This window comes from Microcebus murinus, chromosome 7 (genome assembly GCF_040939455.1).
Source record: "Microcebus murinus isolate Inina chromosome 7, M.murinus_Inina_mat1.0, whole genome shotgun sequence".
NCBI lineage: Eukaryota > Metazoa > Chordata > Mammalia > Primates > Cheirogaleidae > Microcebus > Microcebus murinus.
Window position 1 is genome coordinate 102,457,578 of NC_134110.1, and position 17,208 is coordinate 102,474,785.

Below are 17,208 nucleotides of genomic sequence, written 5' to 3' on the forward strand. Positions count from 1 at the left end.
AAAATTCCAGGAAAAGTATGTCTGAGTAAAGGTACAGAACTAGAAAGGGGAAGAGTATTTCTAGAACTAATAATAGCAGACAGTATTTGTTGAGTACTTAGTACTTGCCAGGCATTGTTTTCAGCTCTTTGCAAATATGATTTCACAATACGCTTACAAGTAGGCAGTATGGTTTTCATTTTAGAGATAAAGAAACTGAGGCAAAGAAAAGTTGAGGTCTTTGCTCAAGATCACCCTGCAGGTAAGAGGCATTGGCAGGATCCATGGCCAGTTGAGCCTTTTGTCTCTTGCCTCGTGTAGGTTGGGAGCACAGTTTGAATGGCCTAAATGGCTACCCAAGGACACTTTCAGGCAGAGTAGGTAGCAAGGCATTATTTGATCCAGATGAGAAGTCATGAGAAAAATGAAGCTTTCATCATCTACTGTATAGCTCTAAAGTCTAGCTCTGTGGGAGGCCACAATTCTTCATGCCTCTCTCCCTCCACGTAGAAGAGGAGCCACCTCTCCTGGTGAGTTGAGGTGCTCTGCTTTCCCCCCAGCTGCGACCATCCTTAAAAATTGTCCAATTGCCTTACTTTATTTTTCTTAACATTTTAGAGATGGGTGTTTTGCTATGTTGCCTAGACTGGTCTTGAACTCCTGGGCTCAGGCTGTCCTTCTGCCTCAGCCTCCCATGTTACCCGCACATACTGCCACACCTGGCTTTTAATTGCCTTTTCTTTTTGTGAACAGATAATTCATATGGTTCGAAACTCAAATGATTCAAGAGTATGCAGTGGAAAGTTTCTTTTACGCACATGTGCTGAAAACATTTAGTGTCTCTTCCTGAACGTAACCAGTGCTTCTTGTCCCTCGGTATTCTTCCAGAAGTATCTTAGAGATAATTACATAGAATGTATGTATAAAGAGATTACTTATTATTTTATCCTAGATGCACGGGATGTATGGGCCATAACTTATTTAATGTGTCCTCTATTAATGGACAATCCATCTTTTACTATTACAAACAATATTGTAGTATTTATCAGACTTGTAAGAACAGAACAGATACCACACTTGATCTTAGCCAAAAGGCAAAGAAGCGATAGTAGCATTTATACTTGTTCATATGTAATTTTCCACACTTGCAGGTATATCTATAGAACAAATTAGAATTGACAGTTTACTAATTATAATACAAATTGTAACCAGTTGCCCTCTCTTGAGGTTGTGGTAATCTATACTCCCACAAATAAATAAGTGCCCATTTTCTTAAACCCCTTTTAATACTGCATACTATTCAATGTGCCAAAGTTTTACTTAAATGTTTTTTAGACCCATATAAATACATGTAGCTCTAGTTCATGCATTTTTAATTACCGGGTACTATTAACTATGTAAATTTACTTACTCACACACCTACTGATGGAAAATTAGGTTCATCTTTGACACTGTGTGTGGGTGTCCTGCTTGGACATTCGCTTTAAACGCAATTCCGTTTTAAGAACTCTGTGTCAAGCCCTGGTATATAGAGATGAACAAGACATGTTCTCTGTTCCAGAGATATACAGTGCTTGGGACAAACAGAAAGGGTCAGGTGGCTCTGAGGGGAGAGAGCTACACTGCACATATACAAACAAACTGGGGGGCAATATGGGGAGAATGGACAAAGCACCTTGTCAGAGTGCATGGTCCATGACAGATGTAACTGTAATTGATATTTCTCACTACTAATTGCAGTGTCTAAGGGAAAACAAAGTTCTTGAATACCTGGTAAATCCAACCCCAGTCCTGGGCTGTCAGATCAAGACCCTAGGTAAATGGATTAGTTTGGGAAGAATAGCATCTTACTGCTTTTAAACTCTGGCCACTTTTTTGGTTTTCATAACTTTAATAAATAGTGTCAGTCATTTAGTAAGTCAAGGAAACTGCATGTCCAGTCTAATTTTTCTACTTATAAATGTAAACAGTACATTAGTCATCTTTTGAATTGCAGAGAAACTCCCGGCTTGCTAATGGCCACCACACCCTGTCTATATTTACACTGAGTTAAGAATAAACCTTGCTTTGTTGTTAAAATAACCTACCAATTATTTAAAGCTCAAGTTCAAGTTATATACTGTATTCTGATTCCCCAGTTGGTTGTCATAGCAACTTACATGTAAAAACTGCATAATATCAACTATCCACGGGTGGCATGTTTTGGCATGGGACATTACTTAATATTTGGGTAATGATGCATTTTGTGGCTGAGGGGAAAGAGCACTTAATGTTGTTGATTTTATTGAGACCATTCTTAGAAAATCCAAGGCAAAATGGCACACATACTTCCTCTGGCATTTACCTTTCTAACATAGGAATGGAATTCACTCCAAAACTTTTATAATCATAGATATGAAAGAACATTTTGTATTTTCATAGATGTCAGTTTTATTTTTCTCCTACCTCATGTTTTAGATTAGACTTTATTTTAATGATTCAATTTCCTCTTATTATTTACGTGTCTTGTAAATTAAAGTTCTGCACCAAAGATTTCATGGAGAAAGCCATTTTTGGACAATTTTTCTTGGCACCAACTTCATGTTGACTAAGTAAGCTACAAATTTAATACATTATGCATTCAACAAGGGTTAATTACATGCTCTGAATGCATAGCACAAAGACTAGGCATCTACTGGATAGGTGCAAGTACTTATATCTAAAAAGATTACTCTTAAACTATATACATGTAATGATTGTTTCATAATTTAAAACAGTAGTCTTGCCATGAAGTATACTGATGTTTGAAAAAGGAATTCATGTAAGAGCTATCAGAAGTGTACAACTTTATAAAGTCACTTGTCACAGTATGTAAATAATATGTCATTATATTGTTTTTTTTTGTTGTTGTTGTTTTTTTACTCAAGGATATTATGGGGGGGGTGGTGAACATTTTGGTTACATGTAATGCGTTTGCCTCGTCCAAGCCCAGGCTTCAAGCATGCCCTTCCCCCATAACAGTGTGCTCCACTTCCATTAGTTGTGGCTTTATCCCCCCACCCTCACCTGACTGGCACTCAGTGAGTATTACTACCGTGTGAACACCTTCATGTTAATCAGTTAGTACTAATTTGATGGTGAGTATATGTGGTGCATGTTTTTCCATCCTTGTGCTACCTCACTTCAAAGGATGGGGTCAATCTCTATCCAGGATAATACAAGAGGTGCTAGATCACCATTGTTTTTTGTGGCTGAGTAGAATTCTATACACCACATTTTATTAATCCACTCATGTATTGATGGGCACTTGGCTTGTTTCCACATCTTTGCAATTGTGAATTGTGCTGCTATAAACATTCTAGTGCAGGTGTCTTTGTTATAGAATGTCTTTTTTTTCCTTTGGGTAGATGCCTAATAGTGGGATTGCTGGATCAAATGGTATTTCTATTTTTAGCTCTTTTAGGTATCTCCAAATTACTTTCCACAGGGGATGTACTAATTTGCAGTCCTATTATCGTTTGGTTTTTGAAAGTACAAAAATCAGCTCAGGACTGACATAGCAAAAAAATCTGCCAAAAAGTTATACATGCTATTGATAATTTTAAATAGAATTTAAAGGGGAAATCCCAATTAATTGAGATTAATTGAGCTTGAGCTTTAGTTTCCTGATGTAAAATGGCACTTTGTTGTGATAAAGAAGGTATGTAAAGCGCCTAGCCTAATACATCATCCATACTCAATTATGTTAGCTCCCTACTTTGCCAACCCCCGAATCCTCTGTAGCAACCTTAAGAATAATTTTGGGCCTCTGCGAGTATGTAGATCAGGCCAAGGCACAGCTAAAGCTACAGAGCAGTTGAAGAACTAAGAGTGGTCATTTATTTGCAACTTATCTTTCAAATGTGTGGTAAGAACAGATGATAATTTATAAATCTTAGCCTACTGTCCAAAAACACAAAGAAATAAAATCAAAACATAAAAAAATGCAATTCATTAATCTACTCATTTCAGAAGTCATCAAGTTTGCCTTCTGGTCTCACCCTCTCATTTCTGTTTCTCACCTTAAATTCCTGGACCCCTATCATTCTGCCTGCCTCATCCTTTTATTCTTTTTCATCTTTGTGTACTTTATCTTCTCTTTCTCTGAATCAGTGGCATGCCTAGCACATTTGACACTTGGTACAGATTATTTTTAGCACCTTCACCCTCTAAGGGAAAAAATTATTTTTAATACTCATGAGATGAAATGAAAAATAATGTAGACCAGAAGGAAATGAAGATATTGAAAAGTATTTTATTGGTCTTCATTTATATAATTATACCATTAAAACTTTATCAAATGAAAATTTAAATTAAATATTATAGGACAAAAACGGGAACAAGTGATATGTTAATATTTTAAATTACATTAGTGTGTTTATTGAAAAAAAGTGGGGAAGGGACATGAGGAAATGCTTAGGAAGAAGCCTGTAAAGTTCAGAGAGTGATCTGCACATAGAATGATAGAATCGAAGTCGTTCAATTTCTGTTTTGACAACTTTAACAATCATGGTGCTATTATAGCATATTTTGGATCTGTTGTTTACAGCCGAAATTTATAGTATCACAGGCATTGGAGGCATAAGCTGCACAAAACAAGCCGGAACAATTTAGAACTGTTAAGAAGGTACTCTGAACACCAGAACATGTAAAGCTTAGTCCTTGTGTGTTGGGGGCTGACCGAGAGTTCCGTCGAATTAACTTTCTCATGGAATACAATGTTTATTGAAAGGTAAATAACAAAAATGTGCTAATTTGAGGCTTTCACATGTTATTAAAATTCAGTAGAAAAACACAGCATTTATTTAGTTAGAGCTTAAATCAGTACTTCTTAACCTTGGCAATTTTGCCTCTTAGGGGACATTTGGCAATGTCTGGAGATAGTTTTGGTTGATACAGTTGGGGGCAAAGGAGTGCTATTGAAACCTTGTGTATAGAAGCAAGAAATGCAGCTAAATATCCTAAGATGCACAGGACAGCTAGCTTCCCACAAGAACAAATTGCTTGGCTGAAGGTGACAATAGAAAGAGAAACTCTGGCTGGGCATGGTGGCCTACATCTGTAGTCCCAGCTATTTGCAAGGCTGAGGCGTGAGGATCACTTGAGCTCGGGAATAGTAAGACCTCATCTAAATAAATAAATAAGAGACTCCCTGACTTGGACTAACAAGATCTTGGGGAGGAAGAGGAGTAATTTTTCAATGACATTGTTTAGGATTAATGGCACATGGTGATAATAAAAGCAGACTGGTTGTATATTGTTTCTATTAGTGTTTGTTAAAGGATAAAAATATAGACATTATACCTTCTAATTGCCCACAGCCAGGGGTAACTACGCCCACAGCCCACCCCATTTGGCTGTCATTCATTACTCCACTAGATTTCTCCTTCTAAAGGACTGCCACTTCAGTGTTAAATGAACCAGAGCTTAGCAACAGGTGATTGATGTGGCTATTCTCTTGGTTCATTTCCTGGTTTTCTCATTTTTGAAAACATAATTTAAAAATTTTAAATAACAGCTTTATTGAAATATGCATACCAAAAATTCAGCATTTTAAAGTGTACAATTCAGTGGTTTTCAGTATATTCATAAGGTTGTGAAACCATCACCACTATCTAATTTAAGAACATTTTCATCATCCTCAAAAGAAACCTCATGCCCATTGGCAGTCATATCCTATTTGCCCTTCCTTCTTCCAATCCCTGACAACCACGAATCTATTTTCTGTCTGTGAATTTGCCTATTCTGGACATTTTATGTAAGAGTAAACATAACCTATGTGGCCTCTGTAACTGGCTTTTGCATGGATCATCCATGTTGTAGCATGTAACAGTACTTGGCTTCTTTTTATTGCTAGGTAATATTCCCCTGTATGGATAGACCACATTTGGTTTATCCTTTCATCAGTTGATATTTGGGTTGCTTCCACTTTGGCTACTAAGACTGCTTCTCTGAACACTTTTGCCCACATTTTTGTGTGGACATTGTTTTTTAATTCCTTGGGTATGTATCTAGGAGGGAATTGCTGGATCACCTAGTAACTGTTTAATGTTTCAGAAACTGAAATTCTTTTATCACATATACTTTATTGTTTGGATATACATTTTGGTTATTCTTTCATTAACTGAAGGACATTTGGATTGTTTAGCTGTTATAAATAATGCTGTATGAATATTTGTGTATAAGTGTTTTGGTGACATATGTTTTCATTTCTCTAGGAGTAGAAATGCTGGGCCATGTAGCAATTCTGTATTTAACCTTTTGAGAAATGGCCAAACTCTTTTCCAAAGTGACTACAACATTTTACGATCCCACCAACAATATATTAGGGCCCCATTTTCTCCATCTTTGTCAACACTTGCTATTGTCTCTTTTATTTTAGCCACCCTAGTGGATATGCAGTGGTATCTCATTGTGATTTTGATTTGCACTTCCCTAATGACTAATGAAATTGAACATTTTTTCATGTACTTATTGGCTATCTGTATTTCTCTGTAGAAATGTCTATTCAAATTGTTAGGTCATTTAAAAATTGGGTTGTCTTTTTATTGTTGAGTTGTAAGAGTTCTTTATAGGTACTGGATACTTTTGATCTGCAAGTATTTTCTCACATTCTATGTTTTGTCTGTTCACTGTTTTTTGTTTGTTTGTTTGTTTTTGAGATAGAGTCTCACTGTTGCCCAGGCTAGAGTGTCGTGGCGTAAGCTCACAGCAACCTTAAACTCCTGGGCTCAAGCATTTCTTCTGCCTCAGCCTCCCGAGTAGCTGGGACTACAGGCATGTGCCACCATGCCCAGCTAACTTTTTCTATATATTTTTAGTTGGCCAATTAATTTCTTTCTATTTTTAGTAGAGATGGGGTCTTGCTCTTGCTCAGGCTGGTCTCAAACTCCTCAGCTCAAACGATCCACCTACCTTGGCCTCTCAGAGTGGTAAGATTACAGGTGTGAGCCACCATGCCTGGCCTGTTCACTTTCTTGATAGTGTCCCTTGAAGCAGAAGCTTTTAATTTTGATGAGATCTAATTTATCTAATTTTGTGTTTGTTGACTGTGCTTTTGGTGTCATATTGTGTAATCCAAAATCTCAAAGATTTACTCCTGTGTTTTCTTCTATTAATTGTGTAGTTTTAGCTATAAATGTTTTTGAGCCAGTTTGAGTTAATTTTTGCATATGGTATGAGGTAAGAGAGCCACTTCATTCTTTTGCATGTGGATATCCAATTTTCCCAACACCATTCTTCCTCCATTAAAATATCTTGGTGCCCTTGTTGAAAAATAATTGACCTTAAATTAAGTTTATATCTGGACTCTTAATTCTATCCCATCTGTCTAATCTTATGCTAGTACCACACTATTGTGATTATTGTAGATTTGTAGTAAGTTTGAAATTGGGAAATGTGAACATTGCACAGATGTTCTTTTTTAAGATTTTGGCTATACTGGGTCCCTTCTATTCTCATATGAATTTTAGGATGAGCATGCCTGTCCGCTAAAAAGCCACCTGGGATTTTGGTAGGGCTTTGTTTGACTCTGTAGATCAATTTGGAAAGTATTTTTTGGATCAGTCTTCTGATCCTAAAAAGGGAATCTTTAATTTCTTTCAACAATTTTGCACAGTTCTTAGTGTACAGAGTCTCACTCTGTTGCCCTGGCTAGAGTGCCATGGCGTCAGCCTAGCTCACCTCAAACTCCTGGACTCAATCAATTCTTCTGTCTCAGCCTCCCAGCAGCTGGGTCTACAGGCATTGCCACCATGCCAAGCTAACATATTTTTAGTTGTCCAGCTAATTTCTTTCTATTTTTTTAGTAGAGACAGGGTCTCACTCTTGCTCAGGCTGGTCTCCAACTCCTGAGCTCCAATGATTCTCCCGCCTCAGCACTCCCAGAGTACTAAGATTACAGGCATGAGCCACCACACCTGGCCTCAACTGCATTTTAATTGCTCATTGATATTGCATAGAAATACAATAAGATGTTTTTAAGTAAAAACTTAACACTTCGAAGCAGTTACATGAAATAGAAAAAGGATAATTTTTTTACTCACTTAATGTGGATGTTAACACTTTTAAATCTGTACTACCCACTGTGTTGAAGACCATACATAGTAAAACTTCTTAACAAAGGCTGGCTGAACTTCCTTTTAGAAAACCTGTGATTGTCAGCTTATTTCTTGGTGATGTTGGATATTTTCAAAAAGATAATCTTAAAACAGGAGTATAAAATTGTTCTTGGAAGCCTTAAATATGGGAGGGAAAAAGATAAGCATTTCATACAAACATCTCTTTGATCAGCTTCCAGAACTCTAGGGGTATAAAGGAATGAAAGAAGGGGAGGAAGCAAAAAGCCTGTAACATAAGAATGTAAATGGTAAGAAAGATATGTAAAATTAAATATTTTAAGATAATTCTTTAAAAAAATATTTTAAATGTAAGTAGCTGTTTGTACTAAAATACATACATAACACTATAAATTTAAAAACCACTGGAGTTGCATTTATCAAAAACAGTGTTGAGTAACCATTGTATAATTTGTTTGGGGACCAGAAAAATGCCAGAGCTACAGTGTATTGTACAAGTAATTTTTCATACTAACCTACAAAGCTATGTGAGGTAGCCAAAGTAGGTATTATCAACATCATTTTAAACAAGGAACTTGAATTTCTAGATGTTAAGTGACTGTCTAAATCCATATGAGATCCCAGATTTTCCAACTCCTAAAATGCAACAACTTTATGATCTATTTGTGTATAAAATACATACACATATTTTTAAAAATTAAGACACGCTTGAGAATGAGAAATGAGTTCAAATTACAAAGACAGAGAAAGCTCTGGGAGTAGATTAAGATTTATCTGAGGCAGTGACATTTATTGATAGAAGGAAGACTTAGGATTGCGAGCATCTTTAGAAATTTAGTCTTCTGTTTCTCAAGGCCATGACTGACATTAGAATTCCTCGTAGAGCTTATGAAAAAATGAAGAGTCCTGAGCTCTTGGTGTACTTAGTGTACATGACACTCAAAGTGGATAATTTTTTAACACTCCCATTCCTCTATAGTTATAATAGCAACAAAATAATAATGGTCAGACAAGGAAAAAAGACAGTAAAAATTTTTTTATTGAAACTTCATATAAACAAGGCAGTGAAATTTAAAAGCTAAAAGATAAAAAAGCTGAACTATTCAATAGTTTTTATGTCTATGAGTTTTAACTTTGACCCTTTGTTAACAAGTCATTTTACATGAATAATTTCCAGCAATAAGTGAATTTCGATAAAATAAACATCTGCAAAAGATATCTTAAGTATTCACTAATCAAACTGATTATAGAATGTTTTATTTCTTGATTTATTTTTAATTTTAAATGAATAAGCAATGAAACAGGACAAATTTCATTTTTAAAGACATTTAAATTCTGTAAAATATTTCACATGAACTAAATTTTGCACTTACCAAGTGGCTCCACAGAATGACAGAATGAGATGGTAAAATGGGATGGAGTCAAAAGCCCACGACTACCTTAAATAGAATGGACAGAATAGTGACTGGTGGGGAAAGTGTGGATACAAATAGCCTAGCAGATTTCACAGCAGAAGAGTGAGGAAGTTCTTTTCTCATGGCTTCTATTTCCTCAATGATGTAGGAGGTGAAATTATTTACCAAGGAGAGAAGAATTGGGAAGGGGTGGGGATTAGAGATTTAAGAATAGTGCAGACAATTTGATGGAGAGTAGGGAGAATACAGCAGAGTACTAGAGAAACATAACAGAATGCTGAGGTAGCATTGAAATCCAGATTTCCAGACATTCAGTTCAGTGCTCCTTTTAATAAATCATACTGAAAAGGAATGATTATTGGGAACTGTTTTGCATGCACAGACAGCAGGTAGGGTTGATTGAAATAAAGGAATCATTTGACGAAATAAGCAAAAAACCAAATGACCTTACTAAAACAAAGGGACTTCGGCAAACTGGAAAAAAAATCTTTCATTTTATATGATAAACAGAATCATTTTAAGTTACAAAAGACTAAGGATACATTTTTCAAGATATGTAGTTTGTAACACAGAAAAACACACAGAAAGGAAAAAATCACTTAGAATTTTATTTTGTACTTATTTTAAAAGCTTTCTTAGACTTCATTATTAGACATTTTTTATCATATTGCCCTTATATAATACACTTAAAGGAAAATTTGAACAAAATACACTGGCAAATGTATTTCTAAAATTTCATTATTTAAAAAATATAACTCTTCTGAGTGACTTTTGACTCAGAAGTTGTCTGGGTTTTTCCATACAGTATATCCTTTGCACCACTGAAAGCACTGGCAATAAGCATTTCTTTAAAGAAGCCATAAAGGAACTAAAACCAAGGTGCTGGGTCCCTAAGCTGTCTTTGGGAATGTTGTACAATATGTCTGATTCATCACTTCTCCCACCTTGCTCCACAAACTTGGCACCTTGGGTTTAAAGGAATCGTTCACCATTATCTTTAGGATTTTCCCCCCATGCTGGTGTTACTGATATTATGCATACACAGAAAATGAATGCCAATTGGTCGATAAGACTGTAGGACTCCCATCCACTGTTAAATGTACAATGATTTCAGAGATGTTAAAATACAGAAAAATAGCTCTTTAATTCAGGATATTTCTCTGTCTTTAAATTTTTTTAAAAATATAATTTTAATAGTTGCATAATATTTCATTATATAGCTGTGTACCAGACTTTAGCCCTATTCTGGACAAGGGGCTGATTCTGTCTCTCTGGGAACATTACAATATGTCCAGAGACATTTTTGGTTGTCATAATTGGGGTGCCACTTGCATCTAGAGGATAGAAGCAGCCAGGGATATTGTTAAACATCCTAAAATCCTTACAACAAAGAATTACTGTCATATGCATATGACAGTAGCCCCGAGATTGAGAAACTCTGATGTCTACTGCTAGACATTTAAGTTTTCACTTCCCATTCCCAGTAGGATTGATAGCAAAAAAAGGGGCAGCATAATGGAGCTGTTTAAAGATAAAGCCTGTAGAACTGGATTACCTGGGTTCAAATCTTGGCCCTGATAGTTAACTAGTTGAAGAACACTAACCAGAAGGAAGTACATTGAATTAATAACAACCTCTCCCTGCCTCATTTCCCATCTGTAAAATTGGAGAAAATGTATAGAAATTGGATAGGGCTATTGAGACAACTAAATAGGTTGATAAATGTAAAACCTACATCTAGCATCTAAGAGACACACACAAGTATTTCATGAGCTTCAGTTATTTTTAAAAATAAACACAATCACAAAGTTCACTACTGAGTTATGTAATCAAAATAGGAAGGCACTAGTAGAAAAATCAGAATCAAAGAATCTCAGTGTCTGGGGCCTACATCATTGAATCTAATGTCTTTCAAACCATTAAATGATGGTAAAATCAATTCGGTGGGTGAAGGCTAGCATGGAGAAAAATATAGAAAATATCAGAATGCATCACAGGCAGCAAGTATTTTTTTCCTATATGTGTATACCCCAGGCACAATGTTAAATTGTATTTCTTAATCCAAGAAGTTAGAAATCCACCACCTGAAGTCCATCTACTACTTGATGTTTGAGTCAATTCTTCTTCATCTGTATCTATATGACTAATTTCTGCTTTAAGATATTCCAGAATAGTGTCAGTCTACTTTTGGATATTTTGCTAAGTAGTTTTTCAAAATAATAAAAGAGAAAAACCTAATAAAATGTGATGCTAAAGAGATGTCACCTATTTCCATCTGAAAAATGACTACAAGTGTTTTGTCTCAATCTACTGGTTTAAAACTTTCCTGAATGTATTGTTGCAGCCTTAAAAACAGTGTTGCTCATGAACTCATCAAGCTCACCACTAGCTTTGAAGATAGTCATTCATACGTTAACTATCATCATCAATAATAATATGTGTGAGAACCAACAGACCAACTGAGTGTGGCAGCTTTAAAGTCTGTAAATAGTACTGAAAACATTAACTTAATAATCATAGTGCAGCAGCCTCCAAACAGTGCATGACATCATTATATACAGCATATTAGTTATGATCTTAAAGCCGTATTATGAGAATCAAGGTTTCTGGGTGTTTGAACATCACCTAAAAAAAATTATGGTAATGACCCTAAGTTGTTTGAGAAATATCTAATGCATGTGCTGAATGAACTCCCAAGTGAGGCAGAATTGACAAAACTAAGATGTATACCATAATCTTCCCAATATCCAGAACGTATTTTGGTAAAGGATTAATGTCATATAATTGTGCCACTGCAATTATTTTGAATGGCCCTCTGTACTAGCCTTTGACATATTTGAGGGCAGGAATTTTCCACAGCTATTTATCTAGTTTGCCTTCAATATAAATATTTGCAGGCCGGGCGCTGTGGCTCACGCCTGTAATCCTAGCTCTTGGGAGGCCGAGGCGGGCGGATTGCTCAAGGTCAGGAGTTCAAAACCAGCCTGAGCAAGAGCGAGACCCCGTCTCTACTATAAATAGAAAGAAATTAATTGGCCAACTGATATATATATAAAAAATTAGCCGGGCATGGTGGCGCATGCCTGTAGTCCCAGCTACTCGGGAGGCTGAGGCAGAAGGATCACTCAAGCCCAGGAGTTTGAGGTTGCTGTGAGCTAGGCTGACGCCACGGCACTCACTCTAGCCTGGACAACAAAGTGAGACTCTGTCTCAAAAAAAAAATATAAAAAAAAAAAAATAATAAATAAATAAATATTTGCAGAACTTATTATATTCAATAAATATTTGCTTACTGACTGTATCCAACTCTCCATAAAGTTCTCAGAATTTAAAAATTAATAATGCATATAGTTCCTAATCCTTAAGAGTTTCATAGACTTAGAAAGGAGACAAAAATTTATAGTTGTGTGAGATAGAGCAGAACTAGTAGAAGGGTGAACGGTCACCAGACTATCTAGAAGTTGAAGCTACTGATGCCCAAGGTGTGTTTTAAAGAATGACTTTTGAAAGGTGAACAAATGGGGAAGAACAGTCCTGGATGAGGAAACTCATATAGGACATATATAAAAAGGAAGAGTACTAGGAGATCTGGAGAAATGGGTTGGTACCTAATCATTAACAGATTTTAATGCATGTTACGAAGTTTAAACTGCATCTGGTATACAAAACAAAATCAATGAAGGCTGTTAGCGGAGAGACATAATGAGACTGGTCTTGGATGGAGTAAATAATGGAGACTAGTAGGTTAGTCCAGGGATAAATTGAGGGCCTGAACAAGTTGTGGGACACCGTCAAGTGTATATTAAGTGCACATAAGTACTGGAGAAACAGTTCATCTTTTAAAAGGGAGCTTACAGTCAGCAGGTTACATACATACTGAAAGATACAGTGTGAGAATACTGGCAAATTACACTCATGTCAGGAAAGGACTCCTGAGAAAGTGACATTGAAGTTGAGAACTGAAGAAAAAATAGGATTTAAAATTTTTGAACTGATTTGAAGTACTTAATGGTGTTTTATCCACAGATCCTGTATAATCCCTCCACACTTCTAAAATTATTTGAAAATTTGAAAGAAGACCAAAGAATGGACAGAGATTTAGGAGTGCCAGAAGGGAGACAACACAAAAGAGAAGGGGGAGATTTAAAGACTGAGAAACTTTAACGTAGCAAATGCTTTAGAAAGTTCAAATAAAGTCTCAGCATCATCCATTTAACATAATAATTTGGAGGACCTTGTTAATCTGTTTGCAGTTTCAATGAGAAAAGTACAGTAGACTGTGGACTGAGGACTTCCTATAAGGAAGCTTGGTAGAAAAGTGATGTTGCAGGACATTTTTGTTCTTATTTTTATTTATTAAGGGAGGAAGGGTAGCTGGAAACTTAAAATTGCTCCTGCTTACCAGTCAGTGTTTATCAGTCTTCAGCTAACAAATGAACAGCTGTAAACACTGACAAGTTTGGTGTCCTCTTGTGCCGCTCATTTTTGCAAACGTAACTCAAAAGTCCTGGATGACTTAGAGGTAGCACTTACAAGCTTTTACCCAGACATTTCTGCATATAACAGGAATTTGAAAAGTAGTATGCAATTATGATACATGTATCATCTATTCATTAGATTTTAATACTCAAGCCTTGAGACTTAAAGTTATTGCCTGTGACTGATGTTCAGAAACGCAAGATTCCCCTGACGTTGCCTACCATCCATTAGAGTGCTCATGTTAACCGCTAACCCACTAGGCCCACTAGAGAATTCAATATTTATAAAGCTGAAAACGTGGTCGTTGCATTTACATTTCATTCCAATCTGTTTAGCCCTAGCTCTCTTCTTTCTTGGATGCTACCTAGTTTGAGAAAAATTGTGCCGCCTCGCCCTTGCAGAATTACTACAGAGTTACTTGCCAGCTACCTGCAGTCCCGGCGGTCAGGGTATGTGCGGCGGTTGTGGCAGGACTGCCTGGACCGGGCACAGTCCTTCGGTAGTTATTCTGTCACAGACCATGGCCTGGTCCGTGGGCTGCCACTGGGACAGGCGGCGAGGAAACCAGACTCTCTGTTGGCCCCGCTCCTCCGCGACGGGCTGAGGAGGACGAGCTCTTTCATGTGGGGCTGATCCGAAATTTAGCCTTCGCCCAGACCTACTCGTTGTAGCAAGGAAGGTCAGGCTCACCTTGGCAAAGACTGCGCCGGGACGGCGGCTAGCACCACAACAGGCAGTCCAGCAAAACCTCCCAGGGTCAGGGCAGGACAGCCAACTCGCCCGACCGGCCGAGAGCGTCCGGAGGCGGAGCCGCCCCCTTCCCAGCAGCCCACCGACTTCCGGACCTGCGCGGACGCCTCTCTGCGCCGTTTAGGGCGCCCCTCCCCCCGGCCGGTCGTTTCCCGGCATGCTCCGCGGAGGAAGAGACGGAGTCGACAATAACAAACCCAGCCGCGGCAGTGTCCGTGGCCCAGCCGAGCTCTCGGCGCTGCCTCGGGGTCCCCAAGTCGCCTGGGCCCCTCGGCTCTGACCGGCCGCGGCCCCCTGTCCACCGGCCCCAGACCCAGAGCCGAGGGGCCTGACTGCACCCCTCTCCGCCCCGACCTCTCCCTCCCGCCTGGAGTTCGCGGGCGGGCGGGCGGGCGGGCAGGCGTCTGGGACGCCGGCGGTTGTGTCGGTTGGCGGTGCCGAATGGGCAGTTGGTAGCCGCCGCCGACGACTAGGCGGCGGCGGAAGATGGTGCCGGGGGTCGCCGGCTCCTCTGCTGCCGCCGGCGAAGGAGGAGACGCTGCCGGGTAAGTGCTGCCGCCGCACCGATCCCCTTCCCCCATCTGGGCGCAGCGGTCGCGCGGCCGGCCCTGCACAGTGGGCCGGGGGCGCGGCGTCTCGGCCGGCCCAGTCCCGGCCCGCGCGCAGGTGTGTGCGCCTGCGGGCTCGGGTTCGTTCGGCTCCGGCAGGTGTTGCCCAGTGGCTGCCTTCCCGGCACTACAGCCCTGGAAACAAAAGCGGTTCGAGTTGATGCCCCACCGGGCTGCGGGAGGTGTGGGTCGGGCTCCCTTGGCGAGGGGCTGCCTGCGGCTTCCTTGGCCGCGACCCTGGGTCCCTCCCTGTGCGCTCCTCGGGGCAGCTCCCCGCCCAGTTACGGGAGTGGCTCAGGGTGAGAGACGCTCGAACCCACCCGGACGCAGCCTTAGTCGTGGTCACCGCTGTCAGCGCTCAACCCCTGTGGACTCGAGAAACCGGAGAGTGGAGTTGGGCCGAGGCCGAACGAAACGCAGAGTGGGAGGAACGGGGAGATGATGTCTTTGTCCCGACCCTAGAGTGCTAGGATCGGTGTAAAGTTACTCCTAGGAATGACTCAGCCTCCGCCCGCCCCACTGATTTGGGATGGGTTGTGCACGCGGATTTCACAACTTACTTGGTAGAAACAAAAATACATTAACAGCAAGCAGAAATGGCAGCTTCTGAGTGGAATACCTCTATACTTTATTCCACTGCCAGGTGGATGGGCTGTGTTTATTGTTTATGGTTTCATAATCTAGTCTTTCCCATCATGACTCTTAAAAGTGTGGTCATACCATGAAGTGGTATATACCTGGCTGCCAAAGAAGACTAATGTGCTCACTGTTGATAAAGAGTGACGTTACTACTAGACATTCAGCTAGATGGGAATGTTCTCAAGTCTGCTAATAAACACTCCAAGTGTGCCTATTTGCTAACCATTTTATTGTTTAAGTTTTTGTGTGTTGATGGAGCTTTTACCATATATCTGAAGGTTTGGAAAGTTGTCGGTTAAGGAGACTTCTAATTAAATAGACTTAAACGTGTGTTTAACCAAGAACATTATTATTATAGTTCAATAGACGACAAAGAGAATATCCTTTCACTTCTGACCAGATGAGGGAAGTGGCTGATTTATTTTTTTGATTATTGGATCTGTAAGCGGATCATTACTAGGGGTGGGAAAATATTTTTGTTTTTCGTATTTAATCTTGTAACAAAATATAGCCTGAATATTTTCTCAGTAACGTGCCTGTCAGGTTTTTATTTTAGTGTTCACGGTTTTGTCAAAACCTAGATAGAGTTTTCTGTCAGGGATGCTTTAGGCAGATAATGTTTACGTTGATATAGCTCTGTTAATGGGAATGGGTTTGGACTCAGGCCACATTTTACAGGTATTTATTTATTTTGAATCTTTATGTTAATCAAATTGTTATTTATGGGCCTAATTCTTTATATGTTTGTTATTACATGACAGGGAAGGCAAAAGAAGCCGTTCTCTTGTCCCTGAGAGAGAGTTTTGTGGCCCTTGCCAACAAACACAAGGTCAGAATGCATGGCAGATTGACTTTTAGCAGTTCAAATTCATAAAGTTCAAAAGGGCAGAGGACACAATTTTGAACCTAGATTTCAATAATGTAAGCCTTTTATGTGGCCTCTGATTTTGAGATTATCCTTAAATTTGTATTCATACATTCAGCAAATATTTGAGCATCTATATGCTTTACTTTGCAGATGTGTATGATTTATGAATTTTTTTAAAAAAGAATGGCTAGGAAAATGTTCTCATTCAGGTAATGGTATTTTCTAAGACCAATTACACATTTCTTTTCAATAATACTGGCCTGGGAAGCTCAAGTGAAAATGTAGCAATCCCTTTCCACGCACATTCACTATCCTTTTTTATATATATATTTGCCACAGTGGGATCATTGAACCAGTTACTACAAGGAATATAA

General features: G+C 38.9%; 1 protein-coding gene and 1 pseudogene across 2 annotated transcripts in view; one reads left to right on the plus strand and one right to left on the minus strand.

Moving 5' to 3' along the window:
* Positions 1-937: 937 nt before the first annotated feature.
* On the minus strand, positions 938-1,086 carry LOC142871986 (uncharacterized; annotated as a pseudogene).
* Positions 1,087-14,862: 13,776 nt separating this feature from the next.
* RB1CC1 (RB1 inducible coiled-coil 1) overlaps positions 14,863-17,208 on the plus strand; it is an 82,702-nt gene continuing 80,356 nt past the window's right edge. For both annotated transcript variants that reach the window (XM_012790058.3, XM_012790060.3), the window contains exon 1: positions 14,863-15,264. The gene's annotated coding sequence lies outside the window, so the exon portion shown is untranslated. The remainder of the gene's footprint in view (positions 15,265-17,208) is intronic.